Source organism: Carassius carassius, chromosome 12 (genome assembly GCF_963082965.1).
Source record: "Carassius carassius chromosome 12, fCarCar2.1, whole genome shotgun sequence".
Lineage (NCBI taxonomy): Eukaryota > Metazoa > Chordata > Actinopteri > Cypriniformes > Cyprinidae > Carassius > Carassius carassius.
The window spans coordinates 25,663,217-25,675,901 of record NC_081766.1 but is presented as its reverse complement, the minus strand read 5'-3'; positions in this window follow the sequence as shown (position 1 = coordinate 25,675,901).

Sequence of the window (12,685 nt, the reverse complement as noted above, 5' to 3'; positions counted from 1 at the left end):
TTTTTTTCAGCTAAATTACTACTGTAACATTACAACAGATAATAATGATGTCTTTTATATAGTATTTTGAGTGATGACTGATGAGTGCTGCTGCTTGATTAAATAAATAAAAAAAACAAAGACAAAAAAGCATCTTTACAGATGAAACTGACCTGAAACCCTGAACAGGAGTTCTGCTTCTCTGCTCCAGCTGTGCGCTTCCATAGTCTCTCTCTCTCTCTCTCTCTCTCTCTCTCTCTCTCTCTCTATCTCTCGCATTGATTACTCTGAGTGAGTCTGATCCAAACCGTTTGGCGGAGGCGCGGAGAGCGCGCGAGTCACAACTAACACTTCATGACTTGTTAGATCATGAATGCCATTAGATATGCCATTTTCAGGGGTTGTACTTTAACGAACTCCTCCTAGAGATTTATTCAGATGAACACCAAACTTGGTCAGTGTAATCTAAAGCCATTTGCGATGTTAAATTGCGAAGGACTTGAGGTTTCGTTAAAGGGCGTGTCCATGGTGGCCTGACAAATTTCGATGTTTCGCCATGAAAAGGGAAGTTGCTGTAACTCAGACATACAATGTCCAATCTGCCCCAAACTTCACATGTTGGATAAGACTCTTGACCTGAACAGATCTACATGCCAATATTCAGTTATAGTCATAGCGCCACCTATTGGCAACAGGAAGTGAAATATTTTACACTGCGACAAACTACTCCTAGAAATTTTATGACATCAATGTTATTTTTGTGGTCAGTCTAATCTAAAGACCTGTGTGATGTTTAGTTGTGAAGATCTTGAGTGTTCGTTAAAAGGCTTGTCCATGGCGCCGTGACGAAGTTTGATGTGTCGCCATGGGAATAAAAGATGTTATAACTCAGGCATAAAATGTCCGATCTTGCCGAAACTTCATATGTGTGATAAGGGTCCTGGCCTGAACAGATCTGAAGGCCAATATTCCATTGGGTGTGGCAAAATGTCTCGATAGCGCCACCTATACACTTTCAATGGAGTGCGCCTCAAGCTATGTTTCACGTACATGTACAAAAATCGGTACACACATGTAACACACCAATATCTACGAAAAAGTCTCTTGGTACGAAATCCGAATCCAAACAGGAAGTCAGTTATTTAGAATGTTCTCTGCAAAATTGGTGTTGTTTTTGGCATTTTCAGGGGTTGTACTTTAACGAACTCCTCCTAGAGATTTATTCAGATCAGCATCAAACTTGGTCAGTTAAATCTAAAGGCCTTTGCGATGTTAAATTGGGAAGATCTTGAGATTTCGTTAAAGGGAGTGTCCATGGCGGCCTGACAAATTTCGATGTTTCGCCATGAAAAAGGAAGTTGCTGTAACTCAGACATACAATGTCCATTCTGCCCCAAACTTTGCATGTTAGATAAGACTTCTGCCCTTAACAGATCTACATGCCCATATTCAATTATAGTCATAGCGCCACCTGCTGGCAACAGGAAGTGACATATTTTACGCTGAAACAAACTACTCCTAGAAATTTTTTGACATTAATGTATTTTTGTGGTCAGTCTAATCTAAAGGCCTGTGTAATGTTAAATTGTGGCAATCTTGAGTTTTTGTTAAAGAGCGTGTCCATGGCAAAAATGACCAAATTTGATGTCTTGCCACAGCAAGAGAAGTTGTTGTAACTCAGGCATAAAATGTTTGATCTTCCCCAAACTTTACATGTTTGATAAGAGTGCAGCCCTGACCACATCTGAAGTCCAATATTCCATTATAATGATAGCGCCACCTGCTGGCAACAGGAAGATTGGAACATATATGGAATAAACATTGATATATTCTACTTATATTTATGAGTTTAAATGCATATTTCTCACCGTTCACCTATTTACTAAAGCCACTCGCTGCCTTGTTAGATATCATGTTTTGATTCAAGTGTACTGACCTACTTTTGATTTAGTCATCCAAAATGTGGCATATTCCGTCCGCGTTAGGCATTTCGTTTTTATGACTGGATTCTACGAACCAGACTGTATTTCCGCATCCCGGAAATTATTAGGGCGGTATGTCTCAGAATAGTCAGTGCAGTTTGGGAAAGAAATTAGTTAAATCTGTATGTGGATGTGGGTAAATATTCAAATGTAATCCCCTTTGTAATCGTAAACAATTTCATAAGTAACTGTAATTTAATTACTCATTTTTTCTTAGTAACTGTAACTAATTACAGTTACAATAATTTTGTAATTAAATTACGTAACGCCGTTACATTTAACTAGTTACTCCCCAACACTGACAATTAGGCATATTTTCTTTTACAGATGAAATAAGCTAAAAAAGAGTTTTAACTCAAACTGTAAAGTCGAAAATTATGAAATCCCCATGAGAAATATCAAACACAAATGCAATACAGAAATGGATAAGTTAAGACTTGACCATTGTACAAAAAATGCTGACTGGGTCATGAGGTCAGAAAAAAGAAAAGAAAAGAAAAAAACAGGTCGAGAAGAACTGACAAAAATAATTGCAAAAGAATTAGGAATTAATGTGAAGATTAATTTTTAGTCAATTCTGCAAGACAAACTTTTCAGGAAAGGGGATGGAATAAAAATGAGCTCCTAATTCTTGATCCCAGATTCTGGAAGATATATTCCTCAAACCATCGGACAAGAGGAGGTGGTGCTGGTCCTTCACGAGTCACTCTAATCTGTTCATAAAGCCTATGTATAAAGTCTTAATATATAGTATTTCACAATACTTAATGGTATTCTAATTAAATAATTTTTTGGAATCTTAAGTTTCTCAGAACCTGACACCGAGTAATTCTGGAGACTCCAGGAAAGTGGCAGTTCTGTAAAATGTTGGCGCGGGAGACTAAATGCTCCCTGATAGTTTCACACCTAATTCTTCACTTTAATTCTTAATTCTTTTCCAGTTAATGTGTTATGTAAATTAATTAAATTAACTGGTTTAGGATTACAAATTAACATTACTAGTTTTTTTTTTGTCCCTAAAACTGACAGAAAATGATGAGGCCTAAGATATTTCTTAAGCTGTAATGATGAAAAAAACAACAACAACAACACAAAATTACAGATTTTTTTTCTGCTGGTGATTAAAGGTCCCATGACATGGATTATTTCCTTTTCTTTAAATGCTTTTTAATGTTTCCTTAGGTGTACTTATATTGTTAGTATGATTTTTACATTTAAAATTTAGAAATAAAAAGCATTTTTATATCCTGATATTAGCCCTCTGGCTTGAATGCTCTGTTTGAAGGGGCGTGTCTGCTGTGAGACTCAGAGTAAACGACAACTGTTGTGATTGGCTGACATCTTTGCATTTGAAATGCGTATTACATGTGGAACCCCTCTCAAATATATCTATATATACTATTACAGCTGTCGAGAGAAGCTGTTTAGAAGCTGCACTTTAAAAAAAATTAAAGACATTTACTGGTTCCTTTTTTACTGTTATTTCAATAAATCAACACGACAAAACCATTCAAGCTATCCAAAATTCATTCGTACCTGTTCTGTAAGATAAATTCTTTAAACAGTGGTAAAAGAGGATGTGGTGCTGATCCTTCAAGAGTCACTCAAAACTTATCTGTCTAGATCTATCTATACTTATCTATAAAGAACAATTCTTAATATAAAGTATTTCACAATACTTCAGCATGTTATTCTAATTAAGTGAGGGTCATTTCATCAGTAAAATACATAAAATACATATTATTTTTCTTTGAAAGATTTCTATAAATGATTTAAATCATACTCGTTTCTACAATAATTATTTAAAAGTAATCCTATAGCTCCATCTGGAGGCCATTATTGGGACTAAGAATTGCAAGCTTGATTTATAAGTTATGATAGTTTTAATTTTATGATGGCTCCTGAACATGATAAAGCTATGAAACTTACTGTGCTTCCTTCAAATGATGACTTCTACGTATATAAAAAATTATGAAGAGTTAGAATGAAAAAATTTAAAGATATAGTAAAATAACTATTGTATTGTTTTATGTTATTTTAATAAATCGCTATGGCCACACCATTTAAGGTATCCTAAACCCATTTGCAATTTAACATCTTCAGTATATTAGCATCATGTTGAAAAAGTTTGGTGTGAACTACTTGTGTCTTCTTGGAGGGGTATGAATTCATTTACAGGCTGATTTTATCATAAATCCACAATAAAATTTCTGAGTTCTGTATCAATCTGTGTTGTTGTTTGTTTATTTTTATTTTTTTATTTTTCATAGGAAGATAACGGACCCTTTACTCTCCTTTTTAATAAATGTGCTTATAAACCAAGAACAAGCTATTTATAGCTGTATTTATAAACTGCTTACTACTGACTATTAATATTGGGACAAGGCTTTATAAAGCATGAACTGATTATTTACTAATGAGTGCAGTTATTATGAAGTGTTATCAATGCATTTGCTAATGTTAACAAATTAGACATTATTTTACAGTGTTATAAAATCCTTTAATGACTTATAAGCATTTGTGAAAGTTCTGCTTGCATTACAGCTTAGTCTTAATCTGTGAGCTGAACAGATTTACTGTTACATCCATGAGATTATAAAAATTCAGATACATGTCATGTCACAGGGTGTCAGAGGTCAGTATCAAATGAGTTTGAAATTATTATTTGCAGCACAAATAAGGTTTTTTAGGATTTTTAAAAATCCCTAAAACTGTCAAAAAGGATAAGGCCTAAGATATTTCTATGTGAGTGGCTAAATTTGTTTTTGTTTTTATAATTGTAATGCATAAACTATGAAATTATACAAAATGTATAAAAAAGTACAACAGTTATTGTTTTCCAATATTTTTTATTTATTTATTTAATTTATTTTTTTGGATTTAGATTTCAAAAAATTAGCCTACTTCATTCTAAACCGCTTGAATAAAACCTGTTAATATTTATTATAGACCACTGTAACTGTCTATAATCTAACAAACAAGTTTATTATGAAAATAAAAGTGTGTACACCAGATAAATTGGACGATAAAGAAATTGCTAACAATAGTATAATAGAGCATGTTTTAGGTTTTTAGGCGTTTAGATGCAGAAATGGACAAATCAAATGTAAAATAAAATGTACTTGATTTAATTAAATATAGATTAATTCTTGTTAGAGCAAAATAAATAAATAAATACGTACACACATTCAAAAAAGCAGCCAAGACGAATGAGTTTCCCATTTTTTATATATAGATTAAAATTGAAGACAGAAGCAGCTGGTAAATGCGGTCACTTTAATATTCAAATCCAGTAGATCCACTTCAGATTTATTTCTCAACGGTTCATGTTCACGTGGCTGTTTTCTTTTATTTTCGCTAAGCTATTATGTATTTTGAAATAATCTTGTCCGTGATGTGTTCGATCGTACGACGAAAGGCAGAATCCTGCAGCTCGAGAGATGTATGTTATTCTGCCAGTCGCGCTTTCAAATAGTCTTTCACACTTAAACGGGTCACAAACACCTGCATTTAGCTCTTGTTGTGTTATAATGGGTGTATTGTGTGCATTTGTGGTAATATTTTATTTTAAAAAGCTCTTAAACAAGAATAAATTTGTTTGTTTTGACATCGTGACACTGTACTCGCTGATCGGAGGCGTGATTTCAGATAGGCAGCCGCAAATATTTCATTTTCACACAAACAGTTCAAAAACATCTGAATTTAGCTCTTGGTGTGTTCTAATTGGTGAATTGTGTGATATTGCTGTAATATTTTATTTTTAATAGCTATAAAACAAGAATAAACTTGTTTTTTCTGAGCTCGTCATTCCACATGCTCTTGCTCGGAGCGGTGATTCATCTCTCGTATTTCTCAAGTATCACTGACCACACATCAATTATTAATGAGCCCTGACCCAGTAATAATCAGATATGTTGCTTTAGCGTGTCAGTTTGAATTAAATCTAAGTATTTATTTGTATTTTAACCGATTTAAAAGTGAAACCAGAAGAGAGTCTCCTCCCTTTTTTAGTCCGGGAATTGCACCTGTAGGGGCGCTATTTCTCTCAGACAATGGAAGTCTAAGCACACATATTCAAACAGAGGGACCAGAGTGAGATGAGATGTCTGACAGTTTTTATAATTTTCTGTTATCCATACAGTGTTGTAAAGTCATGAAACTATGCATATTTCCTCAGAATGACTTTTTCATCTGTATGAAAAAATTCTTTGACGTGTTTAGAAGCTGCAATTTAAAAATACAATACAATTAATGATTCCTTTTTACGGTCATTTCAAAAAATCACCACGGCAAAACCATTCAAGCTATCTAAAACCCATTCACAATTTAAGTTCCTCAATGTTTTTTCAACATGTAGACAAAGTTTGGTGTGTCAAGTGTACTTCTCCTCTGAGCACTATGCATTAATTCACAGCAGAATTTTCCCAAAATCCATATTCAAGTCAAAATAGCCAACTTCCTGTTGGTCGTAGCTGATGACTGTAAATTAGAAAGTTGTCCGTCTTGATAAGACCAATATATGTACTGAGTTTGGTGTCTGTAGCAAAAACTACCCCCCCCCCACACTTTTGACAAAAGGTGGCGCTATAGAGTGCCTCCTTCATGCCATTTTAAAAGCTTTTGCCATTGTCTAGCTGTCACTAATACTGATATGTGTTCTGAATTTCGTGAAATTCTAAGTATGTTATATGCCTCAAAATCACCTTAAAACCCTTCCAGTTTGACATGTTGCCACAGCAACAATATTTTTAGATATCGATATCCGCCCAGCAGATTTATATAGGCTTTGTTTTAACATTATTCTGATGAAGTTTGAAGCAAATTGAGTAAAAATAAGATGCTGAATTGAAAGCATTTTGAAAATGCGATCGACATCATACAACGAATAATCTGATGAAGTTTGATTAAAATCAGGTAGTGTATGTGGATGCTATTAGACATCCTGTTTCTCATTTCTCGCCATAATTTCAACACCTCGCCACGAGCAAACCGTTCGAGATATCAAAAATCCCCTGGCAGTTTTTCATCCCCAATGTCTTGAGATCATGTTGACCGAGTTTGGTGGCAATCGGCAAAAAAACCTATGACAAGTATTTCAAATTCCAGAGCATGCGCTTTTTACATAACTCTAAATAGCTGACTTCCTGTTGGGCAGAGCCTATGACATGCAATACGAAAGTTGTTCGGCACAATGAGATCTATATGTGTACTGAGTTTCATATGAATATGTGCAAGTATGTGTGAGCTATACATCAACATTTCCGACTGAGATCCAGGGGGCGCCATAGAGCCCCTGTGCCACGCCCGGGTCCCAGCCTCTGCCCAGTCCTAATGGCCGCCAATTCCAAGGTGTGTGCCAATTCTCAAGAGTTTTCGAGCATGTTAAGGGCCCCAAAAGCCCCCGAAACCTTGAAGAAAAATGATAATAAATAATAATAATAATAATAATAATAATAATAACAATTAATCCTAAGGAAAACAATAGGGCTCTCGCCCTCCAGGCTTGAGCCCTAATAAATAACAAGAATAATCCTTAGGGAAACAATAGGGCTCTTCGCCCCTTCGGGCTTGAGCCCTAAATATAGCTGCAAGCAGCGATGGCTCAAGTCATCAGTGCAAACGCCAGCCCGGTGGCATCGGGAAAACTGTGCCCAGTGGGCATAAGCATTTACAGTAACCCTCTGGCAATCAAGTTTTAAGGGATACGGCAGTTAAAAGGTTAATCCGACCCATCTAGACTTTGAAATCACATACACAGAACAATATATATAACTTTAGTAACACTTTATTTTAATATATATATAAAAAAATGTACAAGGTGTGCATCGTAGCTGACACCTAAATGAACACATTACAATTGTTTTATGACTGCAAGTCTTTCTCCTCAAATGCTATTGAGCTTCAAATTTGTGAAAAAGTAGCATAATTTACATATGACTTACAGTTTGTTTTAATAAATATCAAAATTCAATTTAATTGTGCATTATAGCTGTCACCTAGATGAACAATTACAGTTGTTTTTATGACTGTAAGTCATTCTCTTCAAATGATACTGACGTTAGAAAAGTGTATAACAATATCACATGTAACTTTATAGACGGTCCCTAAATTTGAGACTCTCGAATGTCCAATGTCAAGCCAACTTTATGCTTGTTTTTGTTTTGTTTTTTACTTTCTTTATTTTTCTTGTCTCTGTGCCGGATTGCTAATTTCCTTTACCCGGGCATAGATGTCCATCCATCAATTACGAACATTCATCCGCAAACATGAGGTGCGAGCGGTCGCGAGCGCGGATGGGAGAATGGAGCATGTTTTTTAATAAAAAATAATAATAATAATAACAAGAATAATCCTTAGGGGAACAATAGGGCTCTTCGCCCCATCGGGCTTGAGCCCTAATAATAATAATAAGAAGAAGAATAATCCTTAGGGGTACAATAGGGCTCTTCGCCCCTTCGGGCTTGAGCCCTAATAAACGGAGCAGATACAATAGGGTCCTCACACCTTCGGTGCTCGGGCCCTAATAATAAAAAATAATCCTAAAGAAAACAATAGGCCTCTCGCCCTTTGGGCTTGAGCCCTAATAAGAACAATCCTTAGGGGAACAAGAGGGCCCTGCGCCCATTGGCTCGGGCCCTAATAAGAATAATCCTTAGGGGAACAATAGGGCTCTATGCCCCTTCGAGCTTGAGCCCTAATAATCCTTAGGGGAACAATAGGGCTCTTCGCCCCTTCGGGCTTGAGCCCTAATAATCCTTAGGGGAACAATAGGGCTCTTCGCCCCTTCGGGCTTGAGCCCTAATAATAAGAATAATCCTTAGGGGAACAATAGGGCTCTTCGCCCCTTCGGGCTTGAGCCCTAATAATCCTTAGGGGAACAATAGGGCTCTTCGCCCCTTCGGGCTTGAGCCCTAATAATAATAGGAATAATCCTTAGGGGAACAATAGGGCTCTTTGCCCCTTCGGGCTTGAGCCCTAATAAGAATAATCCTTAGGGGAACAATAGGGCTCTTTGCCCTTTCGGGCTTGAGCCCTAATAATAATAAAAAATAATCCAAAGGAAAACAATAGGGTTCTCGCCCTCCAGGCTTGAGCCCTAATAATAAACAAAGCAGATACAAGAGGGTCCTCGCACCTCGGTGCTCGGGCCCTAATAAACAGAGCAGATACAATTGGGTCATCACACCATCAGTGCTCGGGCCCTAATTATCCTTAGAGGAACAAGAGGGCCCTTCGCCCATTGGCTCGGGCCCTAATAAACGCAGCAGATACAATAGGGTCCTCACACCATCGGTGCTCGGGCCCTAATAATTAAAGCTGCAAGCAGCGATGAACGGGCCCTCGCACTCGGGCTCACCTGCAGCGAGTGGCTTTAGTAAAAAGGTGAACAGTGAGAAATATGCATTTAAACTCATAAATATAAGTGGAATATATCAAAGTATATTCCATATATGTGCCAATCTTCCTGTTGCCAGCAGGTGGCGCAATCATTATAATGGAATATTGGCCTTCAGATGTGTTCAGGCCAGGACTCTTATCGAACATGTGAAGTTTGGGGAAGATCGAACATTTTATGTCTGAGTTACAACTAGGGCTGCACAATGTGTCGTTTAAGCATCGATATCGCGATGTACGAATCCAGGATAGTCACATCGCAGGATGTGCGATGTAGTCTGTCATAGTTGATCCGTTATTCATTAACTGTACAGGCCAGGTGCTCCCTGGCCCTTGACGAATGTGATTCGCGGATTAATTGCACAGCTTAACCTTAACAGGACTGAAAAACACATGCAAGTTTAACAGGGCAGAGAGAGAGAGAGAGAGACCGCGAGAGAGAGAGAGAGAGAGCGCGAGAGAGAGAGAGAGGGAGAGCGCGAGAGAGAAAGAGCGTGCGCGCGCGAGAGAGAGAGAGCCCTAATAATAATAAACAAAACAGATACAAGAGGGTCCTCGCACCATCGGTGCTCGGGCCCTAATTATTGTAACACTTTTCAATAAGGGTTTAGTTTTTCATTTCATTTTTTTTTTTCATTTCATTTCATTTATTTATTCTCTTTTCATGGTAATGCAACACAAAATGCCACAACAACAATCCACACAAACACAACAAAAATACATTCCATGACAAGAAGAACAGGAGTAGGATGAAGAAAAAAGAATCTTATAAACTCCTACCCCATTCTTATAATAAGAAAGTTACAAATTAGATGGCCTAACCGACATGAAGAAAAATAAAAAATAAATAACAACGAGAAAAAAAAAAAAAAAAAAAAAAAAAAAAATGAAAAATAACGCAGACCAGATGTAATCTACTTTCATTTTTAACAATTTTCCTTAATTTTTTGTGTTTGTTTTACTATTAATTCTGCTTACACAACACTAAACGAACACAAACAACATTAATGCAATAATGACAACTCTGGCATCAAAGACAATGACGAGACCATAATCATTCATATTATAGTTTTAAGAATTTTCACCATCATCTTTATACAAGTTCAGTATCTTCTCTTTATACTTATATTTAAATCGAACTATATTTGAACAACATTTTAAATCATTCTCTAAACAATTCCATCTTTTCACACCAGAAATTGAAACACACATTTGTTTGAGGGTATTTCCAGCAAAAGGTTGTTTAAAATCATTATTTCTTCTACTTGTCTCACTATTTATAGTAAAAAGGGTTTGCAGTCCATGTGGTAACAAGCAATGTTTTGCTTTATGAACAACTAATAAAGTTTGTAAAGAAACCAAGTCCTTCAATTTAAGTAGTCCTGACCTCAGAAACAGTCCTGTAGTATGTTCTCTTGGAGCAACTCCATTAATTATCCTTATTGCCCTTTTTTGCAAAATAAATAAGGGCATTAAATTAGTAAAATATGAATTACCCCATACCTCCAAACAATACATCAAATAGGGCAAAATAAAGGAACAATAAAGGATTCTCATTGCTTTATAATTTAACATAAACTTTACTTTACTCAAAACAGCAATATTTTTACACATTTTATTTCTTACATAGGCTATATGTGATTTCCATTTAAATTTTTCATCAATGAGTACTCCTAAAAACCTAAATTCTGACACTCTCTCAATAGTTATTCCATTTAGATTCAAACAAACATTATCAGAACATTTTTGATTCGTAAACAACATAAATTTAGTTTTACTTAAATTTAACGACAGTTTATTTTTGTTAAACCATTTCTGAAGTAGGACCAATTCTTGTTCAATAGTTTTGATTAAGATTTTTAAGTTCTTCCCCGATACAAAAAAATTTGTATCGTCCGCAAAAAGAACAAAACATAAAATCTTTGATTCATCACAGAGATCATTAATGTATAAAATAAATAATTTAGGCCCCAACACAGAGCCTTGAGGGACTCCACACTGTATTGTTTCCAACTTAGATTCATGGCCTAAATACTCTACATATTGTTGTCTTTTTTCTAAATAACTAATAATCCAATTTAATACTACACCTCTAATTCCATATGTCTGTAATTTAGATATCAATATTCCATGATCGAGAGTGTCAAAGGCCTTTTTAAGGTCAATAAAAACTCCAACTGTGTGATTTTTATTCTCCAATTCTGTAGTAATATCCTCTGTGATTTTCATCAAAGCCATAGCTGTTGAGCGGGTGCTACGAAACCCAAACTGATTATCGTTTATCAAAGAATGTTTTTCAAGAAAATAATCCAATTTTTTAACAAAAAGCTTCTCCAGAATTTTTGAAAATTGGGAAAGCAAAGATATAGGCCTATAATTTGTAAGACTATGCCTATCACCAGTTTTAAAACAAGGAATAATTTTAGCCACCTTCATTTTATCTGGAAAAAAACCTGTATTAAAAGACAAATTAATTATATATTTTAATGGTCTAATAATGCAACGTAGAGTTTCTTTGACAATATACATATCTAAGCCATCACTATCACACGAATTTTTACTTTTTAATTTAGAGACAGTGGAAATAATTTCACTCTCACTAACTTCGTCAAGAAAAATGGATTGCATGACTCTGCTTTCACCTATCCAGCTTTTATTATGTAATGGTATAGTTTTGGCAAGATTTGGACCAACATTAACAAAAAATGAATTAAATTCATCAGCCATTTTTTCACCACATATCTCGACATTCTGTTCATTCATTAAATATAATGGCTGACTATAATTCATTTTACTGCCTATAACCTCCCTTAAAACTTTCCACATATTTTTGATATTATTTTTATTTTCCATCAACAAGTTTATATAATAATCTTTCTTTGCACGTCTCATTATAGTAGTCAACTTATTTTTGTAAGCTTTATATTTATTTTCTACATTTACCGTCCGATATTTTACAAAATCCCGATAAAGCTTATTCTTCTTTTTACACGATTTCAATATACCTTTCGTTAACCAAGGTTTATTATTATTTCTTGCTTTATCATTCAATATTTTTATTGGGCAATTATTATTATATAACCATAAATACTTTTTCAAAAATAATTCATATGCCTTATTTACATTATTTGTACTATAAACATTGTCCCAATGTTCTTTCATTAGATCATCCCTAAATCTATTTAATCTTTCCTCAGTTCTTAACCTAATAACTTTACTATACTTTTCTTTATTTGTTTTTACTTCACAGAAGTGAGTTACAAATATCGGTAAATGATCCGTTGTATCATTTATCAAAAGACCACTTTTGACCGTTTTTTCAAATATAT